The 27332-nt window shown below is 32.8% G+C and overlaps 1 protein-coding gene across 1 annotated transcript in view; it reads left to right on the forward strand.

The window, feature by feature from the left end:
* LOC135111836 (uncharacterized) overlaps positions 1-23820 on the forward strand; it is a 61948-nt gene extending 38128 nt beyond the window's left edge. Inside the window, exons 3-4 of the mRNA XM_064025548.1 lie at positions 17672-17801; positions 19499-23820. The gene's annotated coding sequence lies outside the window, so the exon portion shown is untranslated. The remainder of the gene's footprint in view (positions 1-17671; positions 17802-19498) is intronic.
* The last annotated feature ends 3512 nt before the right edge of the window (positions 23821-27332 follow it).

Consider the following 27332-nt stretch of genomic DNA (forward strand, 5'->3'; position numbering starts at 1 on the left):
ACTTTATGGAGAAACAGAATAAAATTACCAAAAACATGTATTTTGAGTATTTTTGATCATGTTATCTATAAAAACGCTTAAATACATGGAAAGAACCTTATGTTTGGGAAACTAAAGGACATTACGAGAAACGTATATTAAGAGTGTTTTTAAGTTTAAGTACCAAAAACATAAAACCCACTCTTTATTTTGAAAAAATAAATAAATTAAAAAATTAAAAAATAGGATTTTTTTTTTGCTATTCATCTTCATAGGTATCGAAATGCCAAAATTCTGCGAAAATTCAAAACAATTGAATTAAAAAGAATATTATCAAAAAAGTTGATTTTAGCTTTTTTTTCGGACTGTTATGTACCAAACCCGTAAAGTGCATGCAAAGCCACCTATAACGGTAAATTAAACGTCTTTGCCAGAAAACGGTCTTATGAGTGTTTTTCAGCATCTTAGGAACCAACACGATAAATAACATGGAAGTCAATCTATATGGGAATCTAAAACAAAATTACTAAAAACGTGTCTTTTCCGTGTTTTATGTAGAAAAACGCTAAAACGGATGCAAACCAACCAATATGAAGAAATAAAATAACATTACCAAAAAGGTATATTTTGAGTGTTTTTAAATTTGTTACCTACAAAAAAACGCGAAAATGGATAGAAAGCACTTTATATTCGGAAGCAAAAGGACATTACAAGAAACGTAGATGATGAGTGTTTTATAGTTTCACAAGAACTACAAGGCAAAAAACGTAAAAACACGTGTATATAGAGAAGTTTCTTACATTCTAAAATGCTGAAACTCTGGAACAACACTCTTAATTGAGAAACAGAACAATCTTACTAAATGCGTGTATTTTGAGTGTTTTTCACATTCTTAGTTACCAAAATCCCAAATTGCATGCGAAACCAGCTTTATGTGGGTAAAAAATGACATTACTATGAAAAATGTCTTTTGAGTGTTTTTGAGAGTGTTAGGCAATAAAGCACTAAAAAGTAGGGCAAACACATTACATTGGAATAAAACCAATTTTTAACAAGAACTTGCCTTTAAGTGTTTTTGAGCTCCTTATGTACCAAAACACTAAAACGCATGCAAAATACACTTTATGGTGAAACAGTAGAGCATTACTAAAAACATGTATTTTGAGGGTTTTTGATCATGTTACCAATAAAAACGCTTAAATACATGTAAAGAACCCTTTTTTGGGGAAACAAGAGGACATTCGAGAAACGTGTATTATGAGTGTTTTTAAGTTCCTTAAGTACAAAAAAAGCTAAAACCCACAAATAACACACTTTATAGAGAAAAAAAATAAAATAATATATGTATTTTTTTTTTTTATTCATCTTCATAGGTACTATGATGCCAAAATTCTGGCAATATTCTTTGGGAATCAAAAACAAAATTACTGAAAACGTGTCTTTTCGGTGTTTTACGTAGAAAAACGCTAAAACAGATTAAAACCAGCCAATATGAAGAAATAGAAAAACATTACCAAAGAGGTATATTTTTAGTGTTTTTGAGCTTGTTACCTACAAAAAACGCGAAAATGGATGCAAAGCACTCCCTATTGGGAAAGAAAAGGAGATTACGAGAAATATGTATAATGAGTGTCTTATTATTTTCGGGCAAAAGAACTTGTGGTTCACAAGAACCACAAGGCAAAAAACGTAAAAACTCGTGTATATAAAGAAGTTTCTTAGATACCAAAATGCTGAAACTCATGAATAAAAATCTGAATTGAGAAACAGAACAACATTACCAAATGAGTGTATTTTGAGGGTTTTTTTTTCATATTCTTTTCCAAAACCCTAAATAGCATGCGAAACTAGCTTAATGTGGGAAAAAAATGAAATAACAAAAAGTATCTTTTCAGTGTTTATGAGCGTCTTAGGCAATAAAGAACTAAAAAGCAGGGCAATCATATTACATTGCAATAAAACCAACTTTTACCAAGAACTTGCCTTGAAGTGTTTTTCAGCTCCTTACATACCAAATCACTAAAACGCATGCAAAACACTCCTTTATGGAGAAGCAGAATAACATTACCAAAAATAAGTGTTTTGAGTGTTTTTTTTATCATGTTACCTATAAAAACGCTTAAATACATGTTAAGATCCCCATATTTTGGAAAAGAAAGGACATTACGAGAAATGTGTATTATGAATGTTTTAATGTTCCTTAAGTACCAAAACGTTAAAACCTACAAATAACACTCTTTATAGAAAAAAAAATAAAATAAAAAATAGCATTTTTATTTTTTTGTTATTGATGTTCATAGGTACCAAGATGCCAAAATTTTGCCAAAATTCAGGGAAATTATGTGGAAAAAACATTATCGAAAAAATTAGTTTTACTTTTTTTTTCGGAGTTATGTTCCAAACCATAAAGTGTATGCAAACCACCTATCTGATGAAATTTAACGATTTTACAAGAAATCTGTCTTTTGAGTGTTTTTCTGCATGTTAGGCACCAAAACGATAAATAATATGAAAGTCACTCTATATGGAAATCCAAAACAAAATGACTGAAAACGTGTCTTTTAAAAGATTTACGTAGAAAAACGCTAAAACGGACGGAAACCAACCAATATGAAGAAATAGAATAACATTACCAAAAAAGTATATTTTGTGTGTTTTTGAGCTTGTTACATAAAAAAAAAGCGAAAATGGATGCAAAGCACTCTATATAAGAAAAAACAAAGGACATAATGAGAAACGTGTATAATGAGTGTTTTATACTTTCACCAGAATCACAAGGCAAAAAACGCAAAAACTCGACTGTATGGAGAAGAATCTAAGATACCAAAATACTGAAACTCATGAATAACACTCTTAATCAAGAAAGAGGACAACCTTACTAAATGCGTGTATTTTAAGTGTTTTTTTACATTCTTAGTTACCAAAACCCCAAATTCCATGCGAAACTAGTTTTATGTGGGAAAAAAATGGCATTACCAGAAAAGTGTCTTTGAGTGTTTTTGAGCGTGTTAGGCAATAAAGCACTAAAAAGCATGGCAATCACATTACATGGGAATAAAACCAACTTTTACGAAGAACTTGCCTTTTAGTGTTTATGACACGCATTTAGTAAAGTTGCTCTGTTTGTCAATTAAGAGTGTTATTCATGAGTTTCTGCATTTTGGTATATAGGAAACTTTTCCATACACACGAGTTTTTGCGTTTTTTGCCTTGTGGTTTTTTTGAACTATAAAACATTCATTATACACTTTTCTCACAATGTCCCTTTGTTTCCCAATACAGAGTGCTTTGTATCCATTTTCGCATTTTTTTTTTTTTTTTTTTTGTAGGTAACAAGCTCAAGAACACTCAAAATATACATTTTTGGTAATGTTTTTGTGCTTTTTGATGTTGGTTGGTTTGTATCAGTTTTAGCGTTTTTTTTTTACGTAAAACACTGAGAAGACACGTTTTCAGTAATTTTCTTTTGGATTCCCACAGAGAGTGAGTTCCTTATTATTTATCGTTTTAGTGCCTAACATGCTGAAAAACACTTAAAAGACAGATTTCTGGTAAGGTCTTTAATTTCCTTATATGGAAGGCTTTGCATGTCTTTTCAGTATTTTTGAGCGTGTTACGCAATAAAGCACTAAAAGCCAGGGCAATCACATTACATGGAAATAAAACCAAATTTTACCAAGAACTTGCATTTAAGTGTTTTTGAGCTCCTTACATCCCAAAACGCTAGAACGCATGCAAAGTACATTTTATGGAGAAACAGAATAACATTACCAAATGCATGTATTTTGATTGTTTTTTATCATGTTATCTATAAAAACGCTTAAATACATGCAAAGAGAATTTTATGTTTGGGAAAAGAAAGGACGTTATACGAGAAACGTGTATTATGAGTGTTTTTTAAGTTCCTTCAGTACGAAAAAGCTAAAACCCACAAATAACACGTTTTAGAAAAAAATAATAATAATAAATAAAAAAATTTAAAAATGGGAATTTTTTTTTTTTTCATCTTCATAGGTACCGAATTGCCAAAATTCTGCCAAAATTCACGGAATTTATGTGAAAAAAAGAACATTATCATGAAAGTTAATTATAGTTTTGTTTTTTTTCTGAGTGTTATGTACCAAAACCTAAAGTGCATGGAAAGCCACCTATATAGGGAAGTTAAACGACTTTACCAAAAACCTGTCTTTTCAGTGTTTTCCAGCATGTTAGGCACCAATACGATAAATAATATGAAAATCAGTCAATATGTGAATCCAAAACAAAATTACTGAAAACGTGTCTTTTCAGTGTTTTACGTAGAAAAACGCTAAAGCGGATGCAAACCATCCTATATGAAGAAATAGAATAACATTACCAAAAAGATATATTTTGAGTGTTTTAGAGCATGTTACCTACAAAAAATGCAAAAATGGATGTAAAGCACTCTATATTAGGAAACAAAAGGACATTACGAGAAACGTGTATAATGAGTTTTATGGTTTTAAAAGAACCACAAGGCAATAAACGCAAAAACTCCTGTATATAGAGAAATTTTTACATACCAAAATGATGAAATGCATGAATAACACTTTTAATCGATAAACAGAACTACCTTACTAAATTGTGTATTTTAAGTGTTTTTAACATTCTTAGTTACAAAAATGCCAAATTACATGCGAAACTAGCTTCATTTCGGAAAAAAAATAACATTACCAGAAAAGTGTCTTTTGAGTGTTTTTGAGCGTGATATGCAACAAAGGAATAAAAAGCAGAATAATCACATTACATGAGAATAAAAAATACTTTTACGAAGAATTTGCCTTTAAGTGTTTTTTTAACCCCTTATATATAAAAACGGCTAAAACGCATGCAAAACAAACTTTATGGAGAAACAGAATAACATTACCAAAAACATGTATTTTGAGTGTTTTTGATCATGTTATCTATAAAAACGCTTAAGTACATGCAAAGAACATTATATTTGGGAAACAAAAGGACATTACGAGAAACGATTATTATGAGTGTTTTTATAAGTTCCTTAAGTACCAAAAAGCTAAAACTCACAAATAACACTCTTTATTTAGAAAATAAAAAATAAAAAAATAAAAAAAATTAATTCATCTTCATAGATACCGAGATGCCAAAATTCTCGGAAACTTCAGGGCAATTATGTGATGAAAGAACATTATGAAAAAAGTTAATTTCAGCTTTTTTTTTTCGGACTGTTATGTATCAAACCTTAAAGTGCATGGAAAGCCTCCAATATGAGGAAATTAAACGACCTTACCAGAAATCTGTGTTTTGTGTGTTTTTTAGCATGTTAGGCACCAAAATGACAAATAATAAGGAACTCACTCTATATGGGAATCCAAAACAAAGTTACTGAAAACGTGTCTTCTCAATGTTTTACGTAGAAAAACGTTAAAACGGATGCAAACCAACCAATATCAAGAAATAGAAAAACGTTACCAAAAAGGTACATTTTCAGTGTTTTTGAGCTTTTTACCTACAAAAATGTGAAAATTGATGCAAAGCACTCTATATTGGGAAACAAAAAGGACATTGCAAGAAAAGTGTATAATAAGTGTTTTATAGTTCAAAAGAACCACAAAGCAAACAACGCAAAAACTCGTGTATATGGAGAGATTTCTTAGATACCAACATGCTGAAACTCATGAATAACACTCTTAATTGAGAAACAGAACAACCTTACTAAATGCGTGTATTTTGAGTGCTTTTCACATTCTTATTTACCAAAAACCCCAAATTACATGCAAAAATAGCTTTGTGGGGAAAAAAAATTACTTTACCATAAAAGTATCAAAAACTCGTGTACATAAAGAAGTTTCTTACATACCAAAATGCTGAATCTCATGAAAAACACTTTTCATTAAGAAACAGAACAACCTTACTAAATGCCTATATTTTGAGTGTTTTTCACATTTTTAGTTACCAAAACCCCAAATTCCATACGAAACTAGCTTCATGTGGGAAAAAAATAATAATACCAGAAAATGTCTTTCGAGTAATTTTGAGCGTGTTAGGCAATAAACCATTAAAAAGCAGGGCAATCACATTACATGGGAATAAAAAAAACATTTACTAAGAACTTGTTTTTAGGTGTTTTTGAGCTCATTACATACCAAAACGCTAAAACGCATGCAAAACACCTTTTATGGAGAAACAGAATAACATTACCAAAAATATGTATTTTGAGTGTTTTTGATCATGTTATCTATAAAAACGATTAAATACATGCAAAGAACCTTATGTTTGGGAAACGAAAGGACATTCCGAGAAATATGTATTATGATTGTTTTTTAGTTCCTTAAGTACCAAAAAGCTAAAACCCACAAATAACACTCATTATTTAGAAAAATAAATAAATAAAAAATAAAAAAATAGGATTTTTTTTTTTTTTTTTGTTTTTGTTATTCATCTTCATAGGTACCGAGATGCAAAAATTCCGTGAAAATTCCGGGCTATTATATGATAAAAGAAAGTTATCAAAAAATTTAAGCTTTTTTTTCGTACTTTTATATACCAAACCCTAAAGTGCATGCAAAGCCTCCTTCTATATGAGGAAATTAAACGACCTTTATAGAAATCTGTCTTTTGAGTGTTTTTCAGAATGTTAAGCACCAAAACGATAAATAAATAAGGAACTCACTCTATACGGGAATCCAAACTAAACGTTTTCAGTAGAAAACGTGTCTTCTCAGTGTTTTACGTAGAAAAACGCTAAAACGGATGCAAACCAACCAATATAAAAAAAATAGAAAAATATTACCAAAAAGGTATATTTTGGGTGTTTTTGAGCTTGTTACCTACAAAAAAACGCGAAAATTGATGGAAAGCACTCTACATTAGGAAATAAAAGGACACTGCAAGGAAAGTGTATAATGAGTGTTTTATAGTTCAAAAGAACCAAAAGGCAAAAAACGCAAAAACTTGTGGATATGGAGAAGTTTCCTAGATATCAAAATGCTGAAACTCATGAATAACATTCCTAATTGAGAAACAGAACAACCTTACTAAATGCGTGTATTTTGAGAGCTTTTCACATTCTTAGTTACCAAAACCCCAAATTGAATGCGAAACCAGCTTTATGTGAGAAAAAAAATGACATGACCAGAAAAAAGTCTTTTGAGTGTTTTTGAGCACTAAAAGCACTAAAAAGCACTAAAAAGCAGGGCAATGACATTACATTTGAATAAAACCAATTTTTATCAAGAACTTGCATTTAACTGTTTTTGAGCTCCTTATATACTAAACCGCTAAAACGCATGCAAAACAAACTTTATGGAGAAACAAAATAAAATTACCAAAAACATGTATTTTGAGTATTTTTGATCTTGTTATCTATAAAAACGCTTAAATACATGGAAAGAACCTTATGTTTGGGAAACTAAAGGACATTACGAGAAACGTATATTATGAGTGTTTTTAAGTTTAAGTACCAAAAACATAAAACCCACTCTTTATTTAGAAAAAAATAAATAAATTAAAAAATTAAAAAATAGGATTTTTTTTTGCTATTCATCTTCATAGGTATCGAAATGCCAAAATTCTGCGAAAATTCAAAACAATTGAATTAAAAAGAATATTATCAAAAAAGTTGATTTTAGCTGTTTTTTTCGGACTGTTCTGTACCAAATCCTAAACTGCAGGCAAAGCCTCCTATATAAGGAAATTAATCGACCTTACCAGAAATCTGTCTTTTGAGTGTTTTTCAGCATGTTCAGCACCAAAATGATAAATAATAAGAAATTCACTTTATATAGGAATCCAAAACAAAATTACAGAAAACGTGTCTTCCCAGTGTTTTACGTAGAAAAACACTAAAATGGATGCAAACCCACCAATTACCAAAAAGGTATTTATATTTAAAATTAATACAAAGCACTCTATATTGAAAAACAAAGGGACATTGCTAGAAAAGTGTATAATGAGTGTATTATAGTTCAAAAGAACAACAAGGCAAAAAAATGCAAAAACTTGTGTATATGGAGAAGTTTCCTAGATCACAAAATGCTGAAACTCATGAATAACACTCTTAATTGAGAAACAGAACAACCTTACCCAATTCGTGTATTTTGAGTGTTTTTCATATTCTTAGTTACCAAAAACCCAAATTTCATGCAAAACCAGATTTATGTTGAAAAATATGACATTTCTAGAAAAAAGTCTTTTGAGTATTTTTGTGCGTAATAGGCAATAAAGCACTAAAAAGCAGGGCAATCACTTTTCATTGCAATAAAAACAATTTTTACCAAGAACTTGCCTTTAAATGTTTTTGAGCTCCTTATATACCAAACCAGTAAAACGTATGCAAAAACAAACTTTAGGAGAAACAGAATAACATTACCAAAAACATGTAATTTGGGTGTTTTTTTTATCATGTTATCTATAAAAACCCCTAAATACATGCAAACAACATTATGTTTGGGAAACAAAAGGACATTACGAGAAACGTGTATTATGAGTGTTTTTTTTAAGTTCCCTAAGTACCAAAAAGCTAAAACCCACATATAACACTTTTTTTAGAAAAAAAAAAAAAAATAGGAATTTTTTTTTCATCTTCATAGGTACCGAGATGCCAAAATTCTGGGAAAATTCAGGAAAATTATATGAACAAAAGAATATTATAAAAAAAGTTAATTTCAGCTTTTTTTTCGGACTGTTATGTACCAAACCCTAAAGTGCATGCAAAGCCTCCTATATGAGGAAATTAAACGATCTTACCAGAAATCTGTCTTTTGAGTGTTTTTCAGCATGTTAGGCACCAAAACGATAAATAATAAGGAATTCACTCTATATGGGAATCCAAAAAACAATTACTGAAAATGTATCTTCTCAGTGTTTTACGTAGAAAAAGGCAAAAACTCGTGTATATAAAGAAGTTTCTTAAATACCAAAATGCTGAAACTCATGAATAACAATCTGAATTGAGAAACAGAACAACCTTAGCAAATACCTGTATTTTGAGTGTTTTTTTCATATTCCTAGGTAGCAATACCCAAAATAGCATAAGAAACTAGCTTTATGAGGGAAAAAAATGACATTACCAAAAGTGTCTTTTAATTCTTTTCGAGAGTGATAGGCAATGAAGTACTAAAAAGCAGGGGAATCACATTACATGGGAATAAAACAAACTTTTACCAAGAACTTGCCAATATGTGTTTTTGAGCTCCGTACATACCAAACAGCTAAAACGCATGGAAAACAAACTTTATGGAGAAACAAAATAACATTACCAAAAACATGTATTTTGAGTTGTTTTGATAATGTTATCTATAAAAACGCTTAAATGCATGCAAAGAACCTTATGTTTGGTAAACGTAAGGACATTACGAGAAACATGTATTATGAGTGTTTTTAAGTTCCTTAACTACCAAAAAGCTAAAAACAACAAATAACACTCGTTATTTAGAAAAATAAATAAATAAATAAAAGGTTTTTTTTTTTTTTTTTTTTTGTTATTCACCTTCATAGGTACCGAGATGCCAAAATTCTGAGAAAAATTAGGGCAATTATATGATAAGAGAATTATATCAAGAAAGTTGATATTAGCTTTTTTTTCGGACTGTTATGTACCAAACACTAAAGTGCATGCAAAGCCTCCAATATCAGGAAATTAAACGACCTTACCAGAAATCTGTGTTTTGAGTGTTTTTCAGCATGTTAGGCACCAAAACGATAAATAATAAGGAACTCACTCTATATGGCAAACCAAAACAAAAGTACTGAAAACGTGTCTTCTCAGTGTTTTACGTAAAAAACGCTGAAAAGGATGCAAACCAACTAATATCAAGAAGCAGAAAAACATTACCAAAAAGGTATATTTTGAGTGTTTTTGAGCTTGTTACCTACAAAAAAACGCGAAAATTGATACAAAGCACTCTATATTGGGAAACAAAGGGACATTGCGAGAAAAGTGTATAATGAATGTATTATAGTTTAAAACAACCACAAGCCAAAAAACGCAAAAACTCGTGTATATGGAGAAGTTCCCTAGATACCAAAATGCTGAAACTCATGAATAACACTTTTAATTGAGAAACAGAAAAACTTTACTAATGCGTGTATTTTGAGTGCTTTTCACATTCTTAGTTCCAAAAATCCCAAATTGCATGCGAAACCAGCTTTACGTGAGAAAAAAAAAATGACATTACCAGAAAAGTGTCTTTTGAGTGTTTTTGAGCATGATAGGTAATAAAGCACTAAAAAGCAGGGGAATCACTTTACATGGAAATAAAATCAATTTTTACCAAAAACTTGCCTTTAAGTGTTTTGAGCTCCTTATATACCAAAACGCTAAAACGCATGCAAAACACACTTCATGGAGAAAGAGAATAACATTACCAAAAATATATATTTTGAGTGTTTTTTTATCATGTTACCAATAAAAACGCTTAAATACATGCAAAGAACCCTATTTTTCGGAAACGAAAGGACATTACAAGAAACGTGTATTATCAGTGTTTTTAAGATCATTATTTACCAAAAAGCTAAAAGCCACAAATAACACTCTTTATTGAGAAAAAATAAATAAATAAAAAAATACGATATTTTTTTCTTTCTTTTTCATCTTCACAGGTACCGAGATGCCAAAATTTGGGCAAAATTTAGGAAATTATCAGTCGATTATCAAAAAAGTTAATTTTAGCTTTTTTTTATTCGTACTGTCATGTACCAAACCCTAAAGTGCATACAAAGGGGAAATTAAACGTCTTTGCCAGAAAACTGTCTTTTGAGTGTTTTTCAGCTTGTTAGGCACCCTAACGGTAAATAACATGCAAATCACTCTATATGGGAATCTAAAACAAAATGACTGAAAAAATGTCTTTTCGGTGTTTTACGTAGAAAAACGCTAAAACGGATGCAAACCAACCAATAACAAAAAAAAAATAACATTACCAAAAAGGTACATTTTGAGTGTTTTTCAGCTTGCTACCTACAAAAAACGCGAAAATGGATGCAAAGCACTCCCTATTGGGAAACAAAAAGACATTACGAGAAACGTGTATAATGAGTGTCTTATTATTTTTGAGCAAAAGAACTTGTGGTTCACAAGAACCACAAGGCAAAAAACGCAAAAAACTCGTGTATATAAAGATGTTTCTTAGATACCAAAATGCTGAAACTCATGAATAACAATATTAATTGAGAAACAGAACAACCTTACCAAATGCGTGTATTTTGAGTGTTTTTCACATTCTTAGGCAAACCCCAAATAGCACGCGAAACTATGTTGGAAAAAAAATGACATTACTAGAAGTGTCTTTTGAGTGTTTTTCAGCGTGTTAGGCAATAAATCACACAAAAAAACAGGGCAATCACATTACATGGGAATAAAATCGACTTTTACCAAGAACTTGCCTTGAAGTGTTTTTGACCTCCTTACAAACCAAAACGCTAAAACGCATCCAAAAAACTCCTTTATTGAGAAGCAGAATAACATTTCTAAAAACATGTGTTTTAAGTGTTTTTAAGTGTTTTTAAGTGCTCCTTAAATACCTTTAAGTGTTTTTAACTGTTCCATAAGTAGTAATTGATTTTCATAGGTACCAAGATGCCAAATTTCTGCCTAAATTCAGGAAATTTATGTGGAAAAAAGAACATTATCAAAAAAGTTAATTATAGCTCTTTTTTTCGGATTTTTATGTACCAAACTATAAAGTGCATGCCACCTATTTAAGGAAGTTAAACGACTTTACCAGAAATCTGTCTTTTCAGTGTTTTTCAGAATGTTAGGCACCAAAACGATAAATAATATGGAAGTCAGTCAATATGTGAATCCAAAACAAAATTACTGAAAACATGTCTTTTCAGTGTTTTACGTAGAAAAACGCTAAAACGGATGCAAACCAAAAAATATGAAGAAATAGAATAACATTACCAAAAAAGTGTTTTTGAGCTTTTTAACTACAAAAAACGCGCAAATGAATGGAAAGCACTCTATATTAGGAAGCAAAAGGACATTACGAGAAACGTGTATAATGAGTGTTTTATAGTTTCACAAGAACCACAAGACAAAAAACGCAAAAACTCGCATATATAGAGAAGTTTCTTACATACCAAAACGCTAAATCTCATGAATAACACTTTTAATTGAAAAAACAGAACTACCTTTCCAAATGTGTGTATTTTGAGTGTTTTTCACATTCTTAGTTACGAAAATCCCAAATTACATGCGAAACTAGCTTTATGTGGGAAAAAAATGACATTACCAGAAAAGTGTCTTTTGAGTGTTGTTAAGCGTTATATGCAATAAAACACTAAAAAGCAGAACAATCACATTACACTGGAATAAAACCAAATTTTACGAAGAACTTGCCTTTAAGTGATTTTTAACTCCTTACATACCAAAACGCATGCAAAACAACCTTTATGGAGAAGCAGAATAACATTACCAAAAACATGTATTTTGAGTGTTTTTGATCATGTTACCTATAAAATCACTTAAATACATACAAAGAACCCTATGTTTGTGAAACGAAAGGACATTACGAAAATTGTGTATTATGAGTATTTTTAAGTTCCTTAAGTACCAAAAATCTAAAACCCACAAATAACACTCTTTATAGAGAAAAAAAATAATTAAAAAAATTTTTTTTTTTTGTTATTCATCTTCATAGGTACAGAGATGCCAAAATTCTGAGAAAATTCAGGGAAATTATGTGAAAAAAAAAATCATTTTAGCTATTTCCGGAGTTTTGTACGAAACCCGGAAGTGCATGCAAAGCCACCTATATGGGGAAATTACACTTTACAAGAAACGTGTCTTTGGGCGTTTTCAGCAATTTCAACAATATTACTGAAAACGTGTCTTTTCAGTTTTAGCGTAAAACGCTAAAACGGATGCAAACCAACCAATATGAAGAAATAGAATAACATTACAAAAAAGTTGAGTGTTTTTGAGCTTGTTACCTACAAAAAACGCAAAAATGAATGCAAAGCAGTCTATATTGGGAAACAAAAAAATATTACAAGAAAATTGTATAATAAATGTTTTTATAGTTTTCAAGAGCCATAAGGCAAAAAACGCAAAAACTCGTATATATTGAGAAGTTTCTTAGATACCAAAATGCTGAAACTCATGAATAACACTCTTAATTCAGAAACAGAACAATCTTAGGAAATGAGTGTATTTTGAGTGTTTTTCACATTCTTAGTGGTCCAACCCCAAATTACATGCGAGAATGTGGAAAAAAATGAAATTACTAGAAAAGTGTCTTTTTAGTGTTTTTCAGCGTGTTAGGCAATAAAGCACTAAAAAGCAGGGCAATCACATTACATGGGAATATAACCAATTTTTACCAAGAACTTGCCTTTCAGTTTTTTTCAGCTCCTTACATACCAAAACGCTAAAACCCATGCAAAACACCCTTTATGGATAAACAGAATAACATTATGAAAAACATGTATTTTGAGTGTTTTTGAGCTTGTTACCAATAAAAACGCTTTAATACATGCAAAGAACCCTATGTTTGGGAATGAAAGGACATTACGAGGAATGTGTATTATGAGTGTTTATAAGTTCCTTTAGTACCAAAAAGCTAAAACCCACATATAACACTGTTTATAGAGAAAAAAAAAACAAGTAAAAAATAGCATTTTTTTTATTGATCTTGATAGGTACCGAGATGCCAAAATTCTGGCAAAATTAAGGAAAATTACGTGAAAAAAAAATATTATGAAAAAGGTTAATTTTAGCTTTTTTTTCAGACTGTTATGTACCAAACCCTAAAGTGTATACAAAGCCACCTATATGGGGAAATTAAACTACTTTACAAGAAACCTGTCTTTTGACTGTTTTTCAGCAAGTTAGGCATCAAAAACGATAAATAATATGGAAGTCACTCTATATGGGAATCCAAAACAAAATTACTGAAAACGTGTCTTTTCTGTGTTTTTCGTAGAAAAACGCTAAAACGGATGGAAACCAACCAATATGAAGAAATAGAATAACATTACCAAAAAGGTATATTTTGAGTGTTTTTGATCATGTTACCTATAAAAACGCTTAAATATATGCAAAGAACCTTATCTTTAGGAAACAAAAGGACATTACGAGAAACGACTATTATGAATGTTTTTACGTTCCTTAAGTACTAAAAAAAACTTAAATTCACATATAACACTCTTTATAGAGAAAAAATAAATTAATTAAAAAATAGCTTTTTTTTTTTTGTTATTGATCTTCATAAAATTCAGAGAAATTATATGAAAAAAAAATATCAAAAAAGTTAATTTTAGCTTTTTTTTTCAGACCGTTATGTACCAAACCCTAAAGTGCATGTAGAGCCACCTATATGGGGAAATTAAACGACTTTACCTGAAACCTGTCTTTTGCCCGTTTTTCAGTATGTTAGGCACCAAAACAATAAATAATATGGAAGTCACTCTGTATGGGAATCCAAAACAAAATTACTGAAAACGTGTCTTTTCAGTATTTTACGTAGAAAAACGCTAAAACGAATGCAAATCAACCAATATCATGAAATAGAATAATATTTCCAAAAAGGTATTTTTTGTGTTTTTGAGCGAAAATGGATGCAAATCTTTCTATATTGGGTAACAAAAGGACATTACGAGAAACGTTTATAATGAGTGTTTTATAGTTTCACAAGAACCACAAGGCAAAACAAGCAAAAACTCATGTACATGGAGATTTTTCTTAGATACCAAAATGCTGAAATTCATGAATAACACTCTTAATTGAGAAACAGAAGAACCTTACCAAATACGTGTATTTTGATTGTTTTTCATATTCTTAGTTACCAAAACCCGAAATTACATGCGAAACTAGCTTTATGTTGGAAATAAATGACATTACCAGAAAAAAAAAGTGTCTTTTGAGTGTTTTTGAGCGTGTTAGGCAATAAAGCACAAAAAAGCAGGGCAATGACATTACATGGGAATAAAACAAACATTTACCAAGAACTTGTCTTTAAGTGTTTTTCAGCTCCTTACATACCAAAACGCTAAAATACATGCAAAACACCCTTTATTGAGAAACAAAATAACATTACGAAAAACATGAATTTTCAGTGTTTTTCATCTCTTACGTATAAGAACGCTTAAATACATCCAAAGAACACTATATTTGGGAAACGAAAGGACATTACGAGAAACGTGTATTATGAGTGTTTTTAAGTTCCATGAGTACGAAAAGAGTTAAAACCCACAAATAACACTCTTTATAGAGAAAATAAATAAATAAAAAAAAACTAGGATTTTTTTTTTTTTTGTTATTTATCTTCATAGGTACCGAGATGGCAAAATTCTGGCAAAATTCAGGGAAATTATGTGAAAAAATAATATTATGAAAAAAGTTAATTTTACCTTTTTTTTTCAGACTGTTATGTACCAAACCCTAAAGTGTATGCAAAGCCACCTACATGAGGAAATTAAACGACTTTACCAGATACCTGTCTTTTGAGTGTTTTTCAGCAAGTTAGGCACCAAAACGATAAATAATATGGAAGTCACTCTTTATGGGAATCCAAAACAAAATTACTGAAAATGTGTCTTTTTAGTGTTTTACTTAGAAAAACATTAGAACGGATGCAAACCAACCAATATGAAGAAATAGAATAATATTACTAAAAAGTTATATTTTGAGTGTTTTTGAGCTTGTTACCTACAGAAAATGCGAAAATAGTTGCAAAGCACTCTTGGGAAAGAAAAGGACATTACGAGAAACGTGTATAATGAGTGTTTTATAGTTTCACAAGAACCACAAGGCAAAACACGCAAAAACTCGTGTATATGGAGATGTTTCTTAGATACCAAAATGCTGAAATTCATGAATAACACTCTTAATTGAGAAAGAGAACAACCTTACCAAATGGGTGTATTTTGAATCTTTTTAACATTCTTACTTACCAAAACCCCAAATTGCATGCGAAACTAGCTTTATGTGTGAAAAAAACATATTACCAGAAAAGTGTCTTGAATTTTTTTGAGCGTGTTAGGCAATAAAGCACTAAAAAGCAGGGCAATCACATTACATGGGAATAAAACCAACTTTTACCAATAACTTGCCTTTAAGTGTTTTTAAGCTCCTTACATACGAAAACGCTAAAACGCATACAAAACAAGTATTTTGAGTCTTTTGTAAGATTGTTACGTAAAAAAAAACGCCTAAATGAATCGGAAATATCCTATATGGGAAAAAATTAAAAGACATTACGGGAAACGTGTATTATGAGTGTTTTTTTTATTTTCTTAGTATCAAAAGGGTAAAACGCATGAAAAACACTCTATATGGAGAAACAGAACAATACTGCCAAAAAAAAACGTGCATTTTGAGTGTTATCACATTGTTAGTTACCAAAAAGCCAAAATTCATGCAAAGACCCATATCTAGATATATGAAACGACTTTAAAAATGTATGAAAATACCATATATAGAGAAACAGAATACACTAACCAAAAACGTGTATTTTATGTTTTTTTTTTTTTTTTTTTTGAGTTTATTATGTACAAAATCGCCTGTCTTCAAACAAATCACCTTGCATATGGAAATAAAAACGACATTACGAGAAACGTTTGTTGTGTGTGTGTTTTTTTTTTTATTACTTTCTTATGTACCAAATCAGTACTTCAATAGTACTATATATATATATATATATATATATATATATATATATATATATATATATATATATATATATATATATATATATATATATATATATATATATATATATATATATATATATATATATATATATATATATATATATATATATATATATATATATACACCACTTTCAAATTTATCAACATTTATTTAGTTCTTGAAGTAATCATATTAATTTCTCTAGTGCTACTTCCAAGTTTCTCTCACTCTATCACTTTATTCTACGACCACCCATCTTTGTTTCTTTATCCTCTTGTCCCATTTCCAACATATGCTATTTCTTAGCTCCATTTATCAATCTTGACTCCGTCATATTCATGTTAATAATCAGATTGGCTCCATTATATTCAGAATTTTCTGATAATTCTCCACTTTTCATTTTGCATGATTATCTTCATGACTGTAGCATCATTTACAGACATATATTTTCTTTGGTCATTTAGCATATAATTTACATAAAATGATATACAAAATTAGAGCTAGTGTGTGTGTGTGTGTGTGTGTGTGCAGTTGATAAAGACATGCTGTTGCTACAATGAGACAGATCATTTGTTGTGGGGGCTGTTGAACCACACTTAACAAGCTGAGGGAAGTGTAAAATATGTGGTCATTTATATATTTTGGTTGTGTGCAAGTACTGTGAGACAAGTCATAAAGGTTCACATGACTGCTGTACTGACAGGTGTGACCCTTTTATTCAGTGTGGAGCCTGCAGGGGCTGACAGATGATATGGAGTGTTTAAGTCACTATAACAGCAGTTTTGTTTTGTATCTGATGAAATTTTTAAGGATGCTAATGAAGGTCAGTATTGACTTTTTTTTAAGGAGGCAAGATAAAAGATATTTTGTAGCTTTATTCATCCATATACAGTATGTACAGTATTAGTAACAAGGGGAACCCACCAACCTCCTTGTAATCTCCTAAATTTCATTTTCATCTTCCTTTTTCCATTCTCCCTTTATTGCATATTTTCAGAAGTTCTTATATCCTTACCCACTGTCTTTTTTCTCTTCACCTCCCCTTCCCTTCTGTTCCATTCCCTGGTGATGGCACAGAATTATCAACAACAAGCTTTTGACGGCTGAGGATGAAGCCCGAATCAACCAGGTACAGGCCAGGTCATTAGCAGCAGGCATGGCCGCCGTGCCCCGCCAAGCCCGGGTGTTGAACCTGAGACCAAGCCAGGTAGGTGTGTGGCCTGTACACCTAGCCACTTGTACTTCTTGTGCTTCACTTCCTATGCTGTCACATGAAACATATTTATTCCTTGTTTTCACAATGTTTCACTCTTAATTTTTGTACTTGTGTTGTGCTATGTATGTATGGCAGCATGTTCTCAAAACACTAAGCAACATAAGAGGGAAGGAAATGAGGTGGTGATTTATTATTTCTCTTATATGACAATAAAAAAGTTGTCAAAGGCATGTCAAGTTTGTGTGCAGGATTCTGCATTTGAGTGTTGAAGCATGTGTAAATTCACTTGATAAGTATTTAGCTTTTTAAATTGATGTTTGGATGATAATGTGAAGGTTAACATGGCATTGTACTAATCTCCTAAAAAAGGCTGGGAACCATTTGTTCATAATGTGTGTAGGAGCCTCAACGCATCAGGTGTTTAAGCTTTTAGATTACGATTTGATAGGAGGAATTATGTTAAGAAGGTCACATGACCTTGGTTGTCCATGTTGTATAGAATGTTTTCCAATTAAATTTCTTTCAGTCTCCCTATCTTTTTTACAGAGATGTAGTTTAGATATTTGATTCCAAAGTCAGTTAAGTTTTTCTTTTTTCATTCCTGATCAACTCTGTGCTCTTTCATAAGAGGCATTGATCTGTGCCTTTTCATAGAAGCATGGTCCATGACCTAGTGACATGCAAGGTTTATTGAAGGGACCTGAAACTGATTACAGTGATGAAATTATTCCTTTGAAAGTATTGATGGCTGATCTCTTTCTATAGGTGAGGGTTAGTGATCTCTACTGTACCAAATACTGAACTGTCTTTTGTACTATTTCTCCATCTGTATCCTACCCAGTAATGGTAATAGACTGAGGAACTCCCCACCTTTGTTAATTTTTACTAAGTATTGTCCTAGTGGTAATCAGATGCAGCATTGATTTGCTTAGGAGTTGGGTATCTGAGAATGAGTGGTTATTGGCACCAAGTGCAGCTCAGTTGTGGGTAACTCCAGTTGTTGGGAGCATTCCATGGTACACAGATGGTGGGATAGTCTTGCCTTGGACTCTTGCAAATGTGTACTATGTCCCAGTGAGTTTTGTTTTTATTTGACATGAATCCCAAGTTTATTTAGGCATTTCAGGGACTTATTGTGGGTGATGGAGATCTCCACAGCACTCTTCTCTTGGTGGGTGGGTAGCTGTTGAAAAATTCATATGAATAGAGATGTCAGATGTAGGTAAAATAGAGAAATGTTGATTTGATTGTGAACTAAATCCCACAACTTATATTATCTTTGATAAGAAAGGTTTCGTTTAAACCATGAAAATTGGATAAATGAAGCTGAGCATTATTTTACTGCAACAAGAAGGCACACAAAGTGAAGGAGATTGCATACTTGTCTTTAGTTTGTTGTCCCTATGATGGGGAACTTGTATCATTGTTAAAAGCTTAAATCCTGTAAAATAGCATGGATCCATCTGAATCTTTATTCAGTCAAAAGTTTATATGATGTGTAGACTATTCAAGCTTGCCAGCCTGGAGCCTGGAGCCTGCTTGTTGTAGAGTTGTCCTATGTTCTGTAGATTTGCTTGATATTATAAACAATTATGGTAAAATTTTTGTATACAATTTTGTTCTTTATTTCTGTCAGTATCAGATTCAGTATTTTCTCCATCTTATGGCAGCATATATTTTCAACACAGAGTGAGGGCAGTGTCATTCCTCCTGTCCACTACCCCAACTTCTACTCCCAACACTACCACAGCAATGAGCGGTCTGGTGTGGTGGCTGAGGATTCTTTTGAAGAGGACAATGCTTCTGCTTCATCTGAGCAGGTCAGAAGGTGGATACCAGCAGTACTAGTAGCAGACTGGTGTTACCTTGATCCTACTGCTACATTGCATTATTTGCATAGTTTTTTCAGTTGTCATGGACTTTGTGTAATATGTATAAAAGTATATGAAGCTCAAGAAACTTGTTGATAAGGTTTATGTTCAGCATACAAATTGTAGGATGCAAAGACAAGGATTGAAATATCATTGCCACAATTCCTGACAAAGCATTTGGTGCCACAGAATATTCAGCGATGTAATGTTTGTTTGGCAAACAAACCAGTTTCCCTGAATGATAGCTTTATTTCTGCAGGTTAATACAGTCTCTCTATGGGGGAGAGTTTGGAGACAAAGCCAAGCATATATATATATATATATATATATATATATATATATATATATATATATATATATATATATATATATATATATATATATATATATATATATATATATATATATATATATATATATATATATATATATATATATATATATATATATATATATATATATATGGTTTGTGAGCCAAGCATACTGATCATTACACTATCATGTGTAGTTTTAATATGTAATTTAGATCAAGGACAGTGCAGTGAGAGAGGAAAAATTATTCACTAGATTTTTTCAGAGAAGTTTTATGACATAAAGGATTAATTGAACGATCAGTATATATATTGGCCCACTAGCTGCATCTCTTTAACACAGAAAGCTTTCACTAATTATCTTGGCCCAATTCATTAAGTGCATCGCTGTTGTGGGAGGGAAGATATGCAGTGTTTCCCTGCCATCTGTGGGAGTTACATTCCAGAACCTCCTGCAAATAGTTAAAATCTGTGAATATGGGAAACCATCCTTATAAGGATCAGAACTACCTATATTTATAGTTTAAATCTTAAACTATGCATCTCACATTTACTAAGCAATTCACTTTAAGACAATAAAAAACAGTTATTATATGTATAGTACATGATATTTTAATTAAAAAATACAGTGCACTATAAAATAAAAGGGGAATAAGTTGATATGTACAATAAACCCTTGATATAATGAACTTCTATTTACCAAATTTCAGGTATAACATCCTATTTAAGGCTGCTGTCTGCTGCCTCTCTCTCTCTCTCTCTCTCTCTCTCTCTCTCTCTCTCTCTCTCTCTCTCTCTCTCTCTCTCTCTCTCTCTATACACATATATAGCAAATTTTCATCTCAAGTGACCCACTCTCCCCCCATATGTGTTCGTTATATCTTGGGTTACTGTAATTTATAACTGAAAGAATAATTTGGGCTCTTTGGGCTGAAAGACTGAGCTGGTGGTGACACCTGGCAACTCTAAAAACTCCCCATTAGTTAGGTTAGGTTAGGGAAAACTCTGCAAATATGCAAAACCATGAATATGTGAGGGAACGCTGATATATGCTATCTCTTATTTGTTGTAGATGTATTCCATTCTATTGGCATAGAATGATAGGAAAATGGCATCAAGGAAGTAGGAATGCCACCAAACTAAGGAAATAGAGAAGTCAAAATTTAGTCATTGCTCTGTTTTGTGAATTGGTAGATATTGTGCCTGGTGGCTCCACTTCACCATTCCTCAAATCAGGGCGGTCAAGTTCTCAACTTAAGCCAAAAGTATTCTAAAAAAGTAGCTTAAGAAAAATATGTATTTAGTACAGTCCATGTAATGAAAAGGAACTAATCATGATTAAACAAAGAACTCTATGTTCTCCTTTATGAAAGAGTGAGAAATTCATATATTATAAATATGGGAGGTATATATATTACAGTCCCTGTATTGAAGGGGAACTCATCATGATTGAATGGATAACTATGTTCTCTTTTATGAAAGAGTGAGAAATTCATATATTATAAATATGGGAGGTATATATATTACAGTCCCTGTATTGAAGGGGAAATCATCATGATTGAATGGATAACTATGTTCTCTTTTATGAAAGAGTGAGAAATTCATATATTATAAATATGGGAGGTATATATATTACAGTCCCTGTATTGAAGGGGAAATCATCATGATTGAATGGATAACTATGTTCTCTTTTATGAAAGAGTGAGAAATTCATATATTATAAATATGGGAGGTATATATATTACAGTCCCTGTATTGAAGGGAAACTCATCATGATTAAATGGATACCTATGTTCTCTTTTATGAAAGAGTGAGAAATTAATTATGAGCAAAACAAAGTTTACTATGGAGGTTGTTGTTTCGTTTTGAGGGGCCTGGCTCAGTCTGACCATAACCCTATTCAATCGCTAATATCTCCAGAACTATGTGGCTGATCGTAACAAAATTAGCATCATATGATAGCACACCTCTATCAATTTTATATGATATAGCTTTCATCTCTTCTATTGGGTGAAGTTAACTTACTAAAAGTAGAAGGGTGTCAGAAATGGGATTTCTCAAAAACTACTCAACCAGTTTTTATGAAACTTAAGAGGTGTCATGTTATAATTTTAATAAAATTCCTTACGTCAACTTTGAAGTAGCACTGTACATGCACAAAGTCAAAATTACAACTTTTTAAGTAATTAACTGATCAAGCTCAAATTTTTGTTGGTAATAAGAGTAATACAAGTTATAATGAAAAATCATATGAAATTTGCAATACTACTGTGCATATGCAAAATACAATACAAAACTTTTTGTAAAGTGACCATCAGTTTTCTGCAATTTTCACCAATTTTCTTTTGCCTCAATGAGAGCGGATAGATACCACTGAACACAAAATGAAATTTCCTATCAAGTGGTATATAGCACAACCACTGGGCTCTTGCAGAGTTTTGAGCTAGAGTGATTTGAATATTAGGCAAGTGTGGGGTGCCTGAAGTTGCCTCTCTCTCTCTCTCTCTCTCTCTCTCTTCTTGAAATACCCCTTCCACTGATGCATTACTGACATCTTTGCTCGTTAATTGCCTTCCAAGGCATTTTACTGGTATATTATAACTTTTCTTCATTAAATTGTGTAACATTTGCTGTCTTAGATATAATTTTCTATCTGTACAACATCACCTCTCCTCTAGTAAACCTCATCTTTATTTATGATATGCATGTACAGTATTATGAATAAAATAATAAAAAATAATTAGGTAAAAACCAACTTAAAATTTACTTGATGGGTCCTGTTGATGATGCTCATCAAGGCTAGTGTCTTCTGGTATCAACCCTAAGTCTCTTGAGACCCCCGCCTCAACTTTTTCTTCATTAATTTCTGCAACATTCACAGTCTTAGATCTAGTTTTCAATTTCTAGAACACAATCTCTCCTCTACTAAACCTTATCTTCTTTTCCTCACTGAAACATAGGTGTCTGAGGCAACTTACAATAGCCCCTTTTCCGTTCCCTCCTACTTTCTTTATTCTCATTTTCAATCCAAAGCTGAATGTTGCGTTTATGTGCGCAATGACTTAACCTGCTGTTGTGCCCACACTCTTGAATATTCCGAGTTTTTCACCATCTGGCTACTATTACAGAGTCACTCTCGAACTAAATTTATCTGTGCTGTATACCTCTCACCTAACTCCTCAGACTATAAGAAATTCTTTGACTACTTAACCTCCAAAGTGGAGCACATTCTGACTCACTTCCCTTTTGCAGAGACCTCCATTCTTGGAGACTTCAATGTTCACCACCAGCTTTGGGTTTCCTCTCCCTTCACTGACCATCATGGTGAACTAGCCTTCAACTTTGCTATCCTCCAATTGGTGCAACACCCTGCTCATATCCTTGACCATTTTAGAGATGCATACTAATCAGTCACTTCCTACACTCATACCTTATATTACTTCCCCCCTGATCTTACAAAACTAACCCTACAAAACTTTATCATCTTTCCTGTACTTTATTTTTAAACACATCTATATGATTTCAGTCTCATATATGTATCAATTTATATCACCTAACCCTATGTGTCATCCCATCCATCTTCATACTCAACTTTATAACAATATAGATATATATTATTCTGTATAAACCTTATCATATTATGTTTTTATTTATCTTCATGATAGATTTTTCGATTTTAAGTTGTCTATTGTGTTTACTTTAAGTAATGTACTTTTAAATTTTTCATTTGCCTGAAAAGCATCAAGCTTATACATAGGCTGGCCAATAATGTATACCTATCCAATAATGAAATGTATAAACCTAGGCTATAATAAAGTGTTTAAGTGTTTAAGTGTTTAAGTGATACACCCAATATTCTTGACCTTTTCCTAACCTCTAATCCTTCTGCTTATGCTGTTACCCTATCTTCTCCATTGGGCTCCTCCAATCACAATCTCATATCTGTATCTTGTCCTATTGCTCCAATCCATCCTCAGGATCTCCTAAGGAGAGGTGCCTCTGGTGTTTTGCCTCTGCTAGTTGGGGGGAACTGAGGAGCTATTTTGCTGAATTTCCTTGGAATGACTATTGCTTCTGTGCCAGAGACTGTGTGCCGAGCGCATAACGGAGGTGATAGTGTCTGGCATCGGGCCCTACATTCCTCACTCTTTTTCTCGACCTAAACCTTCCAAACCTTGGTTTAACACAGCCTGTTCTCCTGTTATTCATGATAGAGAGGTAGCTCACAAAAGGTACTTGAGCCTTCCATTACCAGAATCTCTTGCACTTTATATTTCTGCCCATACCTAAACCTTCCAAACCTTGGTTTAACACAGCCTGTTCTCCTGCTATTCATGATAGAGAGGTAGCTCACTAAAGGTACCTGAGCCTTCCATTACTAGAATCTCTTGCACTTTATATTTCTGTCCGGAACCATGCCAAGTCTGTTCTCCAACTAGCCAAAACTCCTTCATTAATAGAGTGTCAAAATCTTTCAAGATCTAACTCCCCTCGTGATCTCTGGCACCTAGCCAAAAACATCTCCAATAACTTTGCTTCTTCTTTCCCTCCTTTATTTCAACCAGATAGTACCACTGTTATCATATCTATCTCTAAAGCTGAACTCTTTGCTCAAACCTTTGCTAAAAACTCTACCTTGGACAATTCAGGGCTTGTTCCTCCCTCTCCTCCATCCTCCATGCTACCTATTAAAATTCTTCACAATGATGTTTTCCATGCCCTTGCTGGCCTAAACCCTCGGAAGGCTTATGGACCTGATGGGGTCCCTCCTATTGTTCTCCAAAACTGCTCCTCTGTGCTTGCACCTTGCCTAGTCAAACTCTTTCATCTTTGTCTATCAACATCTATCTTTTCTTCTTGCTGGAAGCTTGCCTACATTCAGCCTATTCCTAAAAAGCGTGACCGTTCTAATCCCTCAAATAACCATCCTGTTGCTGTAATTTCCTGCTTATCTGAAGTTTTTGATGCATCAACAGGAAGATTCTTAAACATCTATCACTTCACAACCTTCTATCTGATCAACAGTATGGGTTCCGTCAATGCCACTCTACTGGTGATCCGGCTTTCCTTACTGAGTCTTGATTATCCTCTCTTAGAGATTTTGGTGAATCTTTTGCTGATACCTTAGACATATCAAAAGCTTTTGATAGAGTGGCACAAAGCTTTGATTTCCAAATTACCCTCCTACAGCCTCTATCCTTCTCTTGGTAACTTGATCTCGAGTTTCTTTTCTGACCATTCTATTGGTACTGTGGTAGATGGTCACTGTTCTTCTCCTAAATCTATTGACAATGGTGTTCCTCAGGGTTTTGTCCTGTCACCCACTCTCTTCCTATTATTCATCAATGACCTTCTAAACCAAACTTTTGTCCTATCCATTCCTATGCTGATGATACCACCCTGCACTTTTCCGCGTCTTTTTGTAGACGTCCAACCCTTCAGGAAGTAAACAGTTCACACAAGGAAGCCACAGAATTCCTGACTTCTGATCTCTCCAAAATTTCTGACTGGGGGAGAGTGAACTTAGTATTGTTCAGTGTCCCAAGAATTCAATTCCTCCGTCTATCAACTCGACACAACCTTCCAGACAACCATCCCCTCTTCTTCAGTGACACTCAACCGTCCCCTTTCTCTACACTGAACATCCTCAGTCTGTCCTCTGTCCTTTAATCATAATCTAAACTGGAAACTTCACATCTCATCTCTAGCTAAAACAGTTTCTGTGAAGTTAGGCATCAGTCTTCTTCACCAGTTTTTCTCACCCCCACCCCTCCTTATCCGTCCATGTATGTAGTATGCTATCTTTTAGATAGGGTGTAATCAAAAGTTTTCCATCTCATCAACTCCTTTCCTCTAACTGACCGTCTTCAGCCTCATTCTCATTGCTGCAATGTTGCATCTCTTGCTATCTTCTACTGCTATTTTCATGCCAACTGCTCTTCTTATCTTGTGAAGTGCATGCCTCCCCTCCTCCCTTGGTTTTGCTGCATAAGACTTTCTTTTTTCTCTCATCCCTATTCTGTCCACTTCTCTAATGCAAGTTAACCAGTATTCTCAATCATTCATCCCTTTCTCTAGTAAACCTTGGAACTCCCTGCCTGCCTCTGTATTTCCACCTTCCTATGACTTGAACTCTTTCAAGAGTGAGGTTTCAAGACACTTAACTTGTATTTTTGACTAACATTTTTGACTGTTTGGGGACTGGCACCTCAGTGGCTGTTTTTTTTTTTTTTTTTGCTGGAATTTTTGTTTCCCTTGGCCTGTGCCACTCCTACATGAAGGGGAAAAAAAAGAAAAAAGAGGGAGGTAGATGTGATCAGGGACTGAACCAGGAATGAACATACCAGAATACCAAGCCTTAACTAACTGGACCATGAGGTACCTCACAGCTAATCTAGCTTTGGCTCATATTTGTGTCCTATCACTGCATTACATGGCTCTTCCTTCTAGGTTAATTTCTGATGTTTCATTAATTTAATGTGGTACAATAAGTATCCAAACAATCCAAAGTGTGTGTCTGGGAAGTGTGGTTCTGGTCTTGCAAGGTTTACCAGAGTATTCACTAGGAAGCCCCTGCTCCATTCATGTTTTCTCCCTTTTTTGGGTGGGACACTCATTTCCTGTTTGACGCAACAAAACAATGCCATCATAAGTTCATACTAGGCTTTATTCTTTCCCCTATATGAAATCTTTTAAGACCATCCCACCACCATGTTGCCAATGTCATAGTTAAACAAAGAAATACATTTCCTATTACAAAATTAAAAATTATGAAAAAAAAAATGTATAAACATGGGAAGTGGATGTGACCAGGGATTGAAACCAGATCTGACAAGCTTAAAGGACAAGCCTTTAGCTGACATAATCATAAAGTACATCACATCTAGTTTAGCTTTAGCTCATGTTTTCACATCCTAGCTGAGGTCTAAAAATGTGTACCAAGCATTTATGTTCCTTTTTACATAAGCTACTGTTGTTATTTGTCGACAGTATATAATTTATTTAGAGCTGCCTGTTATTTATTTTTCCAGTTTTTAGAATAACATCTCACAGGTATCAATAATTTTAACCCCCTGAGCAACAAGCAACACAGTGGTGTGCATTTCAGGGCTCTGATGGGTAATGAATGTATGTGCCTCATGATTTTCAATCCTTAAATCAAAATGAAAGTGGGAGAGAGATATTTTGAACATTACTTAGCAACATTTACAAAGCTGCTCCCTACCACTTTTAGTGACTTGCCATCTGGTATTCTATACAAGGCAAGTATCATGGAAGGAGGTGATCTGCCCTCATCCTAATGAATGGCTAAGTGCAAATGCAAGCTAACCTCATCCACT

The sequence above is a fragment of the Scylla paramamosain genome, chromosome 22, assembly GCF_035594125.1.
Source record: "Scylla paramamosain isolate STU-SP2022 chromosome 22, ASM3559412v1, whole genome shotgun sequence".
NCBI lineage: Eukaryota > Metazoa > Arthropoda > Malacostraca > Decapoda > Portunidae > Scylla > Scylla paramamosain.